At 40.3% G+C, this 12,936-nt stretch overlaps 1 long non-coding RNA gene across 3 annotated transcripts in view; it reads right to left on the reverse strand.

Moving 5' to 3' along the window:
* LOC122212117 overlaps positions 1-12,936 on the reverse strand; it is a 243,526-nt gene that overhangs the window by 122,582 nt on the left and 108,008 nt on the right. The window lies entirely within an intron of this gene.

The following is a 12,936-nucleotide window of genomic DNA, read 5'->3' on the forward strand; positions in this document are numbered from 1 at the left end:
TGTATTATCATACCTATTTTTGTCTATGGACATCCTGTGTATTTATTCACTATTTTTGTAAAATATTGTCTCAAACATTTTAAGTATATTCTCAAAACCTAGCAATACTTTTATCTCACTTTTATTTTTTTTTTATTTTTATCTCACTTGGAAAAACCTTGTAATAGGACAAAGAGCTAAGTCTCATAACGTACTTATTTGCATGCTCTACTTCCGCCATAGTAGGTACCCATAATCAGTTGGTGTCTTTACAAGGCATTCATGTACTACATTCAGCTATGGTGATGCATGCAATTCCCCTCTTACCTCTAAGGAAGTGTCCTTTAGATACCTGTTTGTCAGTTACTACTAGTGTGACGGAACTATAAAAATAGTCTAGTCCCCACAGAACTACAAGTAAGCTTCTATTTAGATTTCATAAAGTTTGCCTCTCCCAACACTGTGGTAACCGCTTGATAGAATATAATACATTTTAAAATTCACAGTTGACTTTGAAAGAAAGAAATTCCAGACATAAAGTAGGGATCCAAGCCAAACAGTCAACGGGAGCTGCACTTTCGGGTCTTCTTCGTGCGCCAAACACTGGAATAGCATCTTTATATATAAAGCTTTTCTTTGATTGTGGTGGCCCCCTCACCCTGACGGCCATTCCCAGCTTCTAGGATAGAGTCATTGAAGTAATATTCTTTGTATGTGTGTTTCCTCTGTGTGCATCCTCAATGCTCTGATTATTGGCACCCATTTCTTCTATTGCCATTCAATTTTGACAAACCCATTGCCAAAGCAATCACACGGTACCACAGCAAAAAATTGCTTCTTGTAACTAGATGACCAAATACCAACATGGCCACCTTTTCCCACCAACCCGCTTCCCTGCCAGCTCTTGGTATAAACAACAGTGAGCCCACAGCTCTGGGATCCTCTGACTTGGCAAATATCTCATTCTATAGGGACCACATTGACTGTATCTCTATAGAGAGGAGGGAGATAGATGATGGGAAGCACATCTACTCCCTCGTGTCCTTGAATTTCTTGGCTGGACCTGTTGGCTGGTCCACTGGTACCCCAAAGTGACAGCCACCTTAAACCAAGTCTGAGCCATCTGTACTTCCAGTCTCCAAACCCAGACCATCTTTAGTGATCTGACCTAGCTTACCAACCACCACTTCCCCACCAATAGCTGTGCTCCATACTCTGTGTGGCAGATGGTTTGTCATCAACCCAAGATCTATCTTCCTTCCTTGCTCACTAACAGAACCTCAGCCTTGGAACAACAATGTGCTTGGTCCAGGAATTATGGTTGGTTTAAGCTAATCACAATAATCCCATTGCCCAGTTCCAGTTGCCGCCACTCAGATGCAGATGGATGGGGTTGTGGTTCTGGAAAGGCTTTAGTATTCTTTTTTTTTCTTTTTAATGTTTATTTATTTCTGAGAGAGAGCGACAGAGCATAAGTGGGGAGGGGCAGAGAGAGAGGGAGACGCAGAATCCGAAGCAGCTCTGAGCTGTCAGCACAGAGCCTGACGCGGGGCTCAAAGCCACGAACCGCTGGATGATGACCTGAGCCGAAGTCGGACACTCAACCGACTGAGCCACCCAGGCGCCCCGTAGAGTTAGTATGCTCGACAGAGGAGATAGACACTGCTAACAGTGCACCTTCCCTTTTCCCGGCCATGAACATGGATGTCATGCCTGGGGCTACAGCAGACAGTTTCAACCAGGAGGAATCACACCAACTAGTTAAGGCAGAGAGGATCAACAGAAGGAGATTATGTCTTTGAGAACATGGCTGAACTGCTGCTTCCACACTACACTGCCAAACTCTAGACATATTTAAGATAATTAAATGTCCTTATTGCTTAAACCACTGTTAGCCGGGCATTCTGGTCAATGCAGCTGAAAGTATTTCTAACTGATATACCATTTTTTTCCCCTGCATTGCACTCAAGGCCCTGAGTAAATTTAAAGACTTAATTGGCTTTATTCAATGATTTATGAATCAGGCATCCCATCTGGCAAACAGAAAGCTCTGAGGAGCTGTGCAAAATGGGAGGCTTTTATAGGCAGAAGGAGGTAGGACAGAGATATTACTGGCAAAGAGTGGACTGTTTCAGGCAAGATCACCTTCCTTTAAGGGACGGGGGGGGGGGGGGGGGGGGGGGCGTCTATGAGAGAGACCACCTCACCAGTGCTCACCAGGAAATTCCAGACTGACTGGTTACGATTACATCTCTGGGAGAGGCTGAAACTGCTGTTAGGTTAGGTATTAAGTCTTGGTTTGGTGACATGGGCTTAGCACAAGCAACTCCATTTTGAACTCGTCTCTTTTTTAACCCCATCAACGCATAAAATAACTTTTAACCATTTTCCTCTGCACATATTTTGCAATAAAATAATATCATATTGTAATATTCTGTAATCTTATTTTTAAACTCAATTTACCAACTATACAAGTATTAAATATCATTTTAGTAGATGCATTAGATTTCTTCTTATGAATATGCTATATTTTAATAGTTGAATTACATTTTTTCGTATGAATATGCTATATTTTGACTAACGCCCTGTTGTTAGAGATTTGTTTCTAATATTTCTTGCTTTTGTTGCAATACTAGAATAAACATCCTTGTAGCTAAATCTTTTACACAACTATCGTATCCTTTCCACGGGATAAATACCTAAAAGTAGCATTGCTACACTAAAAAACCTCATATTTTAGGATTTTCTTATTTGAATTGCCAAATACACCTCCAAAAAAATAGCAATTTATATTGCAAACTGGAGTAAAAGACTTGATAGTCACAAACTCTAGCATTATTGTTTGTTACTTTGTATTTAATATTTGTCAATTCAGGAGCCACCTGGGTGGCTCAATCAGTAAAACTTCCAGCTCTTGATTTCAGCTCAGGTCATGATCCCAGGGTCGTGGGGATCATGGAGCTGAGCATGGAGCCTGCTTAGGATTCTCTCTCTCCCTCTGCCCATCTCCCCTGCTCATGCTCTCTCTCTCTCTCTCTCCCTCTCTCTCTAAAATAAAAAATACATACACTAAATAAGTAAAATATTTGTCGATTTGGTGGGCCAAAAATAGTTTCCTAAAGTTATTTTAATTTTGTTTTTTTCATTTCTTTATGACCAATTATAATGTCTCTTATAAACTGCCTATTCATATCTTTTGTCCATATTTTAATTGATAAAGTCATTTATACTTCTCTGCTGAGTAATTTGAGTTTGTTGTTAACCAAAACTTCCAAGACTTTTTCTGTGAATGATGCTGTTCAGACACAGCTCTCCTATCTAGTATGGGTCCTATAGCTTTAGCAATCAGTATGCTTCATTTACATGTCTCCACATTAAATTTCATTTTGTTGGGGCACCTGGGTGGGTCAGTCATTAAGCATACAGCTCTTTATTCTGGCTCAGGTCATGATCTCACAGTTCGTGAGACTGAGCCCCAGGTCAGGCTCTGTGCTGACAGTGGGGAGGCTGCTTGGGATTCTCTCCCTGCCCCTCTCCTGCTCCACCATACATGTGCACACTCTCTTTCTCTCAAAATAAATAAATAAACTTTAAAGAAGTAAAATAAATTTCATTTTGTTAAATTCACTACATTTTTTTCTAACCATGAACATGTCTGTCCTATAATATTTTCTTTCTATTCTGAGGGTTCCAACTACTCAGGCCATATTCCATCAATGTATGGGCTTAGGTCAGGATAAAAGACATCATAGGACAGGCAAGACTTTACATGGAGTCCTGAGATCTCCCTGCAAGGACACATTATTCACCATTTCTTTAACAGTTCCCTTCAGTTACGTCAGACTTTCATTCATTTATTAATGTGTGCCTACCATTGAAGATTCAAAGCATGAGTCAAGTAAGACATGGCCCTAGGTCATAAAGAGCTTATAGACTACTGAGAAAGACAGTCACAAAAACCTATAATTGCTGTAATGACAAGTACAGTAAAGGAGGGACACTCATGGCTATGATGGCCCATCAATTTCAAGAGTCCAATCAAGACATGATTATTTGGTATAAGGCAGAGATGATAGAGAGAAAGAAAAGTAAATAGACTTGAGAAAATTTAAAAAATCAAAAAGTCTTACTGGTAAATTGGGCATAGAAAATATAGGAAAATGTTGCCTAGGATGACTTATAGAATTTTGGTTTGCACAAGGTCCATAGATATAACCTCAAAGGTCCCACAGCTGCGTGTGTGTGTGTGTGTGTGTGTGTGTGTGTGTGTGTGTGTGTTTATTCCCATGCCAAACAAATTATTTTAAGCATATTCTCAATAATCTCTGAGACCACTCTTCAAATTAAACAATTCCACACTCTAGAGCCCATGTCTGTGCTTGCATTTGGGATCCTGCTAGCACCAAAGTTCACCTGGGGAAGTAATGTTTAATCATTAGTGGATTGACTAATAAATTCATAGCCATGAGATTGGTGGATCTTCTTGTCAAACTAACTTGCTTTAAGTGTAACATCAAAAATTAAATTCTTTCACCAGTTATACAGATCTTCAGTCAGTTATAAACCAGAGATTTTTTCAATAGTTATAAAGATGAGATTTTGAAGAATGAAAATATTTTTATTTCTTAGTTATTAAGGCTTTGAGTTGTCATTATAAAGTACTTTTTTAATTGTCACAAGCTAATAAGAAAAATCCAGAGGGAACCTGGAAAAAATAAAAAGTTGGTCGCAGGCCAAGGAAAGGACAAATAAGAGGTCACATCAGTCTGTGGAAATGAAGGTCATATATTAGTTTGAATATTAAAAGTGGATGGAGCTTTACTGACCTAATGCTTAATTCAGAAGAAATTTGGGAATAGCAATAAGGACCATATTCACAGTCGTCAGAGTGAATTAACTACAGGAAAAAAAATATTAAAACGAGTTAGAGTTATAAGATAATGTACTGGCACAAGTATAAACATAGATCAAAAGAACAGAATTGGGAGCTTAGAAATAAACTCGTTGGCCAAAATGAACAAATCAGCAGACTACAGATGCTGGAGAGGATGTGGAGAAACGGGAACCCTCTTGCACTGTTGGTGGGAATGCAAACTGGTGCAGCCGCTCTGGAAAGCAGTGTGGAGGTTCCTCAGAAAATTAAAAATAGACCTACCCTATGACCCAGCAATAGCACTGCTAGGAATTTATCCAAGGGATACAGGAGTTCTGATGCATAGGGGCACTTGTACCCCAATGTTTATAGCAGCACTCTCAACAATAGCCAAATTATGGAAAGAGCCTAAATGTCCATCAACTGATGAATGGATAAAGAAATTGTGGTTTATATACACAATGGAATGCTACGTGGCAATGAGAAAGAATGAAATATGGCCTTTTGTAGCAACGTGGATGGAACTGGAGAATGTGATGCTAAGTGAAATAAGCCATACAGAGAAAGACACATACCATATGGTTTCACTCTTATGTGGATCCTGAGAAACTTAACAGAAACCCATGGGGGAGGGGAAGAAAAAAAAAAAAAAAGAGGTTAGAGTGGGAGAGAGCCAAAGCATAAGAGACTGTTAAAAACTGAGAACAAACTGAGGGTTGATGGGGGGTGGGAGGGAGGGGAGGGTGGTGATGGGTATTGAGGAGGGCACCTTTTGGGATGAGCACTGGGTGTTGTATGGAAACCAATTTGACAATAAATTTCATATATTAAAAAATAAAATAAAATATATAAAAAAAAGAAATAAACTCGTATTTATGGTCAATCGATTTTTAACAAGGATGTCAAAACAATTCAATAGGAAAAGAATAGTCTTCTCAACTAGTAGTACGGAAACAACTGTATCTCTGCATTCAAAATAATGAAGCTGGGTCGCTTCCTTATACCATCCACAAAAATAATTCAGTAGGAACCACACACCTAAATATTAGAACCAAAACTATAAAACTCTTGCACATCCATACAGTGGAATACCATTCAGCAATAAAAAGGAATGAATGAAGGATGGATGGATGGATGGATGGATGGATGGATGGATGGATCTTGAAAACATTATGCTAAATGGAAGAGGCCAGGCCCATAAGGTCACATATTGTATGATTCCTTTATGGGAAATGTCCAGAGTAGGCAAATCAGTAGAAGCAGAAAATAGATTCCTTATGCCCAAGGGAGAAGGAGAAGAAGAGGGATCATGGGACAGGAAATAAGAGAGAATGGAAGTGACTGCTAATAGATACAGGGTTTCTTTGGGGGATGATAAAAATATTTTTTAAATGAGGTGAAGTCGGGTGCCTGGATGGCTCAGTCAGTTAAGCATCCGACTCTTGGTTTCAGTTCAGGTCATGATCTCGCCATTTTGTGAGTTCGAGCCCCACATCCGGCTCTGTGCTGGCAGTGTAGAGCCTGCTTTGGAATCTGTCTCTCTCTCTTTCTGCCCCTTCCCCACTCACGCTGTCTCTGTCTCTCTTAAAATAAATAAATAAACTTAAAAAAAATGATGTGAAGTTTGCACAACTCTGTGATTATACTAAAATGCATTCAATTATATACCTTAAATGGGTAGACTATATCACATGTGAATATTTATATAAAATGCACAGATTTTAACTCTGCAGTTCAGTGATATTTGACTGTTGTGTATACCCATGTAACTACTACCCCAAATAAAACACAGAAAATTTCTGTTCCTCCAGAAATGTTCCTCAGGAAAGTATCCCTTTTATTTAATCTACCCTTCCCCCAAAAGGTAACCACTATTCTGATTTCTGATTTCACCATAGCTCCCTTGGTTTCACATGAATGGAATCAGACATTATGTATTTTGTGTGTGTGCCTGGCTTCTTTGGCTTAGCACAGTTTTGAGATTCATCCATGTAGTTATATCGGCCCATGGTTGTCTTTGTTTTTGTTTTTGCTGTTGACTAGCCATGCAGTGTAGGAATATAACACAATTATTCTATCAATTCACCTACTAGTGGGCATTTGAGTCATTGACTATTTGAGCTTAGTAGAAATAAAAATGCTATGAATGTTTTGTTTTTGTTTTAAGATCTTTCTAGTACCAGAGATCACATGTAGCTCCCTCCCCTTGCATTGAGGCAGCTGCTGCCACTGCCTCATGAATTAGGGTTACGGAGGAGCGATGTAGTTTCAGGGCCCAGGGCTTAAGAGACCAGCAGGTTTCACTTCCTATGACTTGGATGACTCACCTAAGGACCCCTGAGTCCAGCTAACCAGCTGGTGAGATGATATGGAGAGGCCCTAGACAATGTGAAAATGGAGAGAGTCAAATCACATCCAGCCTTCCAGCTGTCCCTGTGAAGAGACTCAACACGTGAGAAAGGCTACCCTGGACCATCCAGACTGTACCAGCTACCAGTTGAGTACCAGCAAGTGACTCAAGTCAATTCATATAGAGCAGAAGAGTTGCTAAAATAAACTCTGCCTGAACTTGTGACTCATAAAATAGTGTCCCCACAGAAGCCCTGTCCACTCCGAACCTTAGAATGGGGCCTTATTTGGAAATAGGGTCTTTGCAGGTGTCGTTCAGCTAAGGATTGAAATGTGGTTATACTGGCAGACCCTAAATCCAATGACAATTGCCCTTTTAAGAGACAGAAAGTGATACACAGAGAGACAGAAACACAGAGGAGAAGACATTGTGAAGACAAAGACAGAGATTGGAGTGACGCAGCTACAAACCAAGGAACACGAAGAACTGCCAGGAGCCACCAGAAGCTAGAAAGAGACAAGGAATATCTTCCCATGAGTCTTTGGATGGAGGATGGCCCTCCTGACATCTGCATTGCAAATGTCTAGCCGCTAGAAATGTGAAATAAATGCTTCTTGTTTATGCCACCAAGTCTGGTAATTTGTTACGGCAGGCCCAGTAGACTAGGGGTTCTATTTTGTTTTATCAGTCTATGTGCCGCTCTTAAAAATGTGGCTGGTTTCACCCTCCATGGTGGGGTTGACTACTCCTCCATTTTTATTCCTAGAAGTAAAAGCACCTTGGGTTTCCTCTCCTGGGAAGGGCTTGTTCCTTTCTGGACTTTGGTTCATTTAGATTTCATTTTCAATTCCCTGATGGGTTTTTTTTCCAACAATTCTTTTTGAGCAGTCCAGGTTTCCCATGCTGTTAGAATAAGATCCACGTTCTGTTGCAACTTTCTGAACGGCTATCTGCAAGCCTGGATATAACTTTTTAATTAGCCATGCCTACATTTTAACAAAAGCTATTACATAATGAGTTTATAGCTACTTTTTTGTTCTTCCCCTTTTGTGATATTACAATAAGACTAATCTGAGTCAGCACTAGACTCTGAGAGAAGTCTTCTTTTAAATTCTCCTTCTGAAGGTGTCCTCAGGTCTAAAATGAGTCTCTTATAGACAGCAAATAGATGGGTCTTGGTTTTTCAACCATTCTGATATCCCATGTCTTTGATTGGAGCATTTAGTCCACTTACATTCAGTGTTATTATCGAAAAATATGGGTTAGAGTCATTGTGTTTGTCATCTATAGGTTTCATGCTTGTAGTGGTGTCTCTGGTACTTTGTGGTCCTTGCCACATTTCACTCACAGAGTCCCCCTTAGGATTTCTTGTAGGGCTGGTTTAGTGGTGATGAATTCCTTCAGTTTTTGTTTGTTTGGGAAGACCTTTATCTCTCCTTCTATTCTGAATGACAGGCTTGTTGGATAAAGGATTCTTGGCTGCCTATTTTTCCTGTTCATCAGAAGACCATGGGGGAGGGGAAGGGGGGAAAAAAAGTTACAGAAAGGGAGGGAGGCAGACCATAAGAGACTCTTAAATACTGAGAACAAACTGAGGGTTGATGGGGGTTGGGGGAGAGGGGAAAGTGGGTGATGGGCATTGAGGAGGGTTCCTGTTGGGACAAGCACTGGGTGTTGTATGGAAACCAATTTGACAATAAATTATATTTAATATTAAAAAAAAGTCTCCTTAAGTATGGGAAGCAGTGAATTAGGTCAGTAAGTTAATTATGAATTTACCCAGTTTTACGCAGTGGAGCCCACAATTCCCATCTCTACATTCCTTGTTCCTGACTGTGCTCCTCATCAAATGTTCCATCCTCCTGTTTCCCTGGCTCTGTCCCCTTTTCCAAACCAAGACAAATATAGGACAGACTCCTATCTGTCCAAAAATCAGACTTTCTAAAGCTGAAAATAAACATGTAAGTAAATGTGTGTCCTAATTTTCTATGATGTTAATGCTTCCTGTACTGGACTTGATCTCATTTCCTATTACAGTGGAGACTTCTGTGGAAACAAATCTCAGTCCCGTTAGGATTTAACTAAACGGAACTGAATCTGTAGTGTTAAATAGTGTTAGAATTGGGGGGTGGGGGGATAGCTGGTTATTTTTATAGAGAAAGGAAAATGTAAGCTACCCTTTCATTAGGAATTGAGCATCTTTTTTTCCAATTCCCTTCCAGGAAGTCCTGTCAACAAACTTGAAATGCACACTGCTTTGCAGATGGCGTCACACTTGTGGTTCACTCCCCAACCTCATCACTAAATGTAGTGAAACATTCCTTTGTCTCTACATCAGACACTAACTGAGGATCCAAGGCCTGGGAGAATATAAATATTTTCATATAAAAAAGAATTATAACCTGATTTTCTGCTCCTTCACCCAGATGTTTGCCTTGCTGGTATTTTTTATCAACTCCACTGCAGACTGATCTTCCAAACGATAAAAGCTACTGAGATGCTTTATTTTCTTTTTCCCATAATGGTATTTTTTTAAAATACCCAGAGCTGATGAAATATCAAGGCATATATCTTTCTAACTAGCTAACCCCAAGGTGATTATGATATCTTACCTTCCTCCTTCCCAGGGAGGTAAAACCAGGCAAGGAGGGCCCATGGCCAAGCAGGCCAAGGTTTGGGCTTGGGTTTGAGTAGACAGATTAATGTCCTAAAAAGAAGGAGGTGGAAAAAAACAGTGAAGTCATACAAACCACATCCAAATAAAATGCTAAAGGTCAATCCTTGTGTGTCCAAGTACATTGTTAAGACTAAGGACAAGTTCAGGAAGTCAGGAGCCAGAGAGACAGAAGGATAGAGCAGTTGATATGGAGCAAAGCTGGGGCAAGGCCATCTGTCCCAGGACACCTACTGTGAGCAGAGCAGTGTCCTTGTCAGGCACTGATAACACATTGCATGGTGGGTTATATGGGCTGATCTGAGGAAGTGGGGTTCACTAAGGATGGGAGACGACCCCCCATTTCCACACTGGAAGCAGAGGGACCCTCAAATTTCTTCAGTACTAAAAACGCTACATGTTTCATTGGCAGATTCCACTAGATTCAGTGGAATTGAAGGAACGCTTCACTTTTCTCTCAAATGGCAAGAATTTATGTAAAAGAATCCATCTGTTCACCTCCATCCCAACCTCCATTGTACACTTTTATTCTGACTACAGAATGAAACTTTTCAGTTTTAGTTCTCATGTGCCCAGTGTGCCCCACAACTGCCTCTCCCCAGCCTAGATAAAGTCCTTTCCTTTCCTCCAAGGTAGTAGGACCTCTTACCACAGATTTCTGCCACCTTGCTCAAGACCCCATGCAGAGCACCTAGAATATGGTTGCATATATCTGGACAGATGTTAGGCCTCAGCATTATGGCTTCCATGCAAGCTGTAACACATTCCACTATATTTCCCCTTGACCTGCCCTTCTCTTCATTCTGAAGACAAATATTTCTCATAATTACAGAAGTTGATGTCCAGATCTGGCCTTTCACCCTACTTATAAGCTAAGTTAACCTGTTACTGTTTCACACATGCTAGCAGAAGACATGAATTCATAGATCAGAGACAAAGGACATTATTACTCAGGGCTCAGCAAGCACATGAGTTTCATGTTTCATGTCAGTTCCCTCTGACTCCCTTCCTACAGGGGCAACTCAAAGCATCCCAGGTGGATCTGCATGCAGCCCATGTGGATGCTACACACATAATGGCTTTGTATCGCACATGAGGAGCCCTGAGTTTGGGGAATCTACCTCCTCTACATCAGGCCTGCCCTTTGTCCCAAAGCAAGTCATTACCTCATTCTTCCAGGTTGCTCATTTGCAAACATGACCCTGAGAATCGCTTAGGCAAAGAGTGGGTAGGGTCTTGCATTCTTGAAAAACCAAGCAAAAATAAATAGGGACACTCAGTGTCCTTGGAGGATTGCCTCTTTGAACAGTTGCTACCAAAGACCTTGGCATTATGGTTTAAACTATACAGTAATATTGAATTTCAGATGCAGGAAAGAAATGAGGATTTTTTGGTCTTTATGCACGTAAGCCACACAACTCCCAATGGAAAGGACTGAAATATTTATCATATATGGAGAAAATATATTTTAAAATTAATTTTAGACATAATTTTCTCATTTTCTTTTTACTCATTCTTAACATTTTTGATTCTTCACTTCCTCCCTCTTTGCAAGAAACCCTCTTAGATCTTTAGCTCACCAACTTACTTCAATAAGCAATCCTCTGGATTTATGCACAGCATCCTCATTCCATCTGAGATCAAGATGCTTTTATCTTTATCTCCTGAGGGAAAACAATTTCCTTTGGGGACCCACAACTTAGAGGAGAATCTGCAGTTTGCTTGTACATGCCCCAGCTGTCATCTCTAGATGTCTTTTCCATATTTGGCAGAAAGAAAGCCACATGGACCATCTCTATACTGAGGATTATTAGTAAGTTTATTTCTATGTCTTCCTTTATCCCTTCCTTTTGTCAGTCACGATAAGAACTACCATTTACTGAGTGCCATTCTGGGGTCAGGTAGTGTTCTGAGTCATTTACATGTATTGCTTCATTTAATCCTTACAACCCCACTTTGATATATTTAACACAGATGCTATTAGTATACCCATTTTACAGATGGAAAAACTGAGTTACAGGGGCATGACATACCTTGTCCAAGTCAGCCAGTAACTAAGTGCTAGAACCATATTCAAACATAGACATTTTGACCCCAAAACCCACACTCTTCTGCTCTATATTACATTGCCTCCCCAAATTATTCTAATCCCCCCACCTCCTGCCCACTCTCCTGCAATCAGTAACTTATTTGAAGCAATACTTATCCAATTTCTACAAGCATTTGCCTCCAGTAATGGCTTATGCTTATTTAAAACTTTCTCAAAGGAAGCTGAAATAAATACAAGTTATATCAGAATACAATAGAACGACGTAGAACATAGCCTTAAACTAGTAACACCACATAAGAAAAGAATTACTGTTTTGCTTGAGGTTCCTTAGATTGCAAAAAACAGAAACAGTGAGCTTAAGTCAGAATGGAGTTTAAAATGGAGTTTGTTAAAGAATTCTTAGGTGTGCCAGAGAATTTGGGTGTCTCCAAGGCCCACAAGGAACAGGAGACAGGAGCTGGGAGCCGCCAGGAGCCCAGAGACCTCCCTCTAGTCCCTGCCTCCACTTGTCTTTACTCATCTTTTGTTAAGTGTCTACAAACATCACTTTCTGTTTCTCTGTAGCTACAGGGGTCTCGTTCCACAGCTCAGAGCTCACATCATTCTGCTCATTCTGTTCAAAGGAGCACAGACTCACTACAGTCTCTTACAGCCGGTTCCAAATTCCCATGAGATAAAATCTGATGGGCCCAATTTAGGTCACATGCCCAGATCACTTTCTATCAACTGTAGCCAGAGAATCCACTCTTTAAAAAAGGGGCATTTCTAGAGAAAGTTGGTTACCCTGGCCTGGGTAGACTTCCCAAGGTGTCTACAACATATGCCCCCAGCCAATAGTTTATTTATAGGACAAAAAAAAAAAAAATGCATCTATTAGGACTCAGAATCTGGAAATATAGTTTCCAAAGGGATTATTATGCCTATCTTCTCAGAACTTAGACATGCTGTGCAGATGACAGTGTGTGGCCATGTAACCTTGTAATCAGTCTTAAAATTTGTTCTGCATATAA

Source organism: Panthera leo, chromosome F3 (genome assembly GCF_018350215.1).
Source record: "Panthera leo isolate Ple1 chromosome F3, P.leo_Ple1_pat1.1, whole genome shotgun sequence".
Lineage (NCBI taxonomy): Eukaryota > Metazoa > Chordata > Mammalia > Carnivora > Felidae > Panthera > Panthera leo.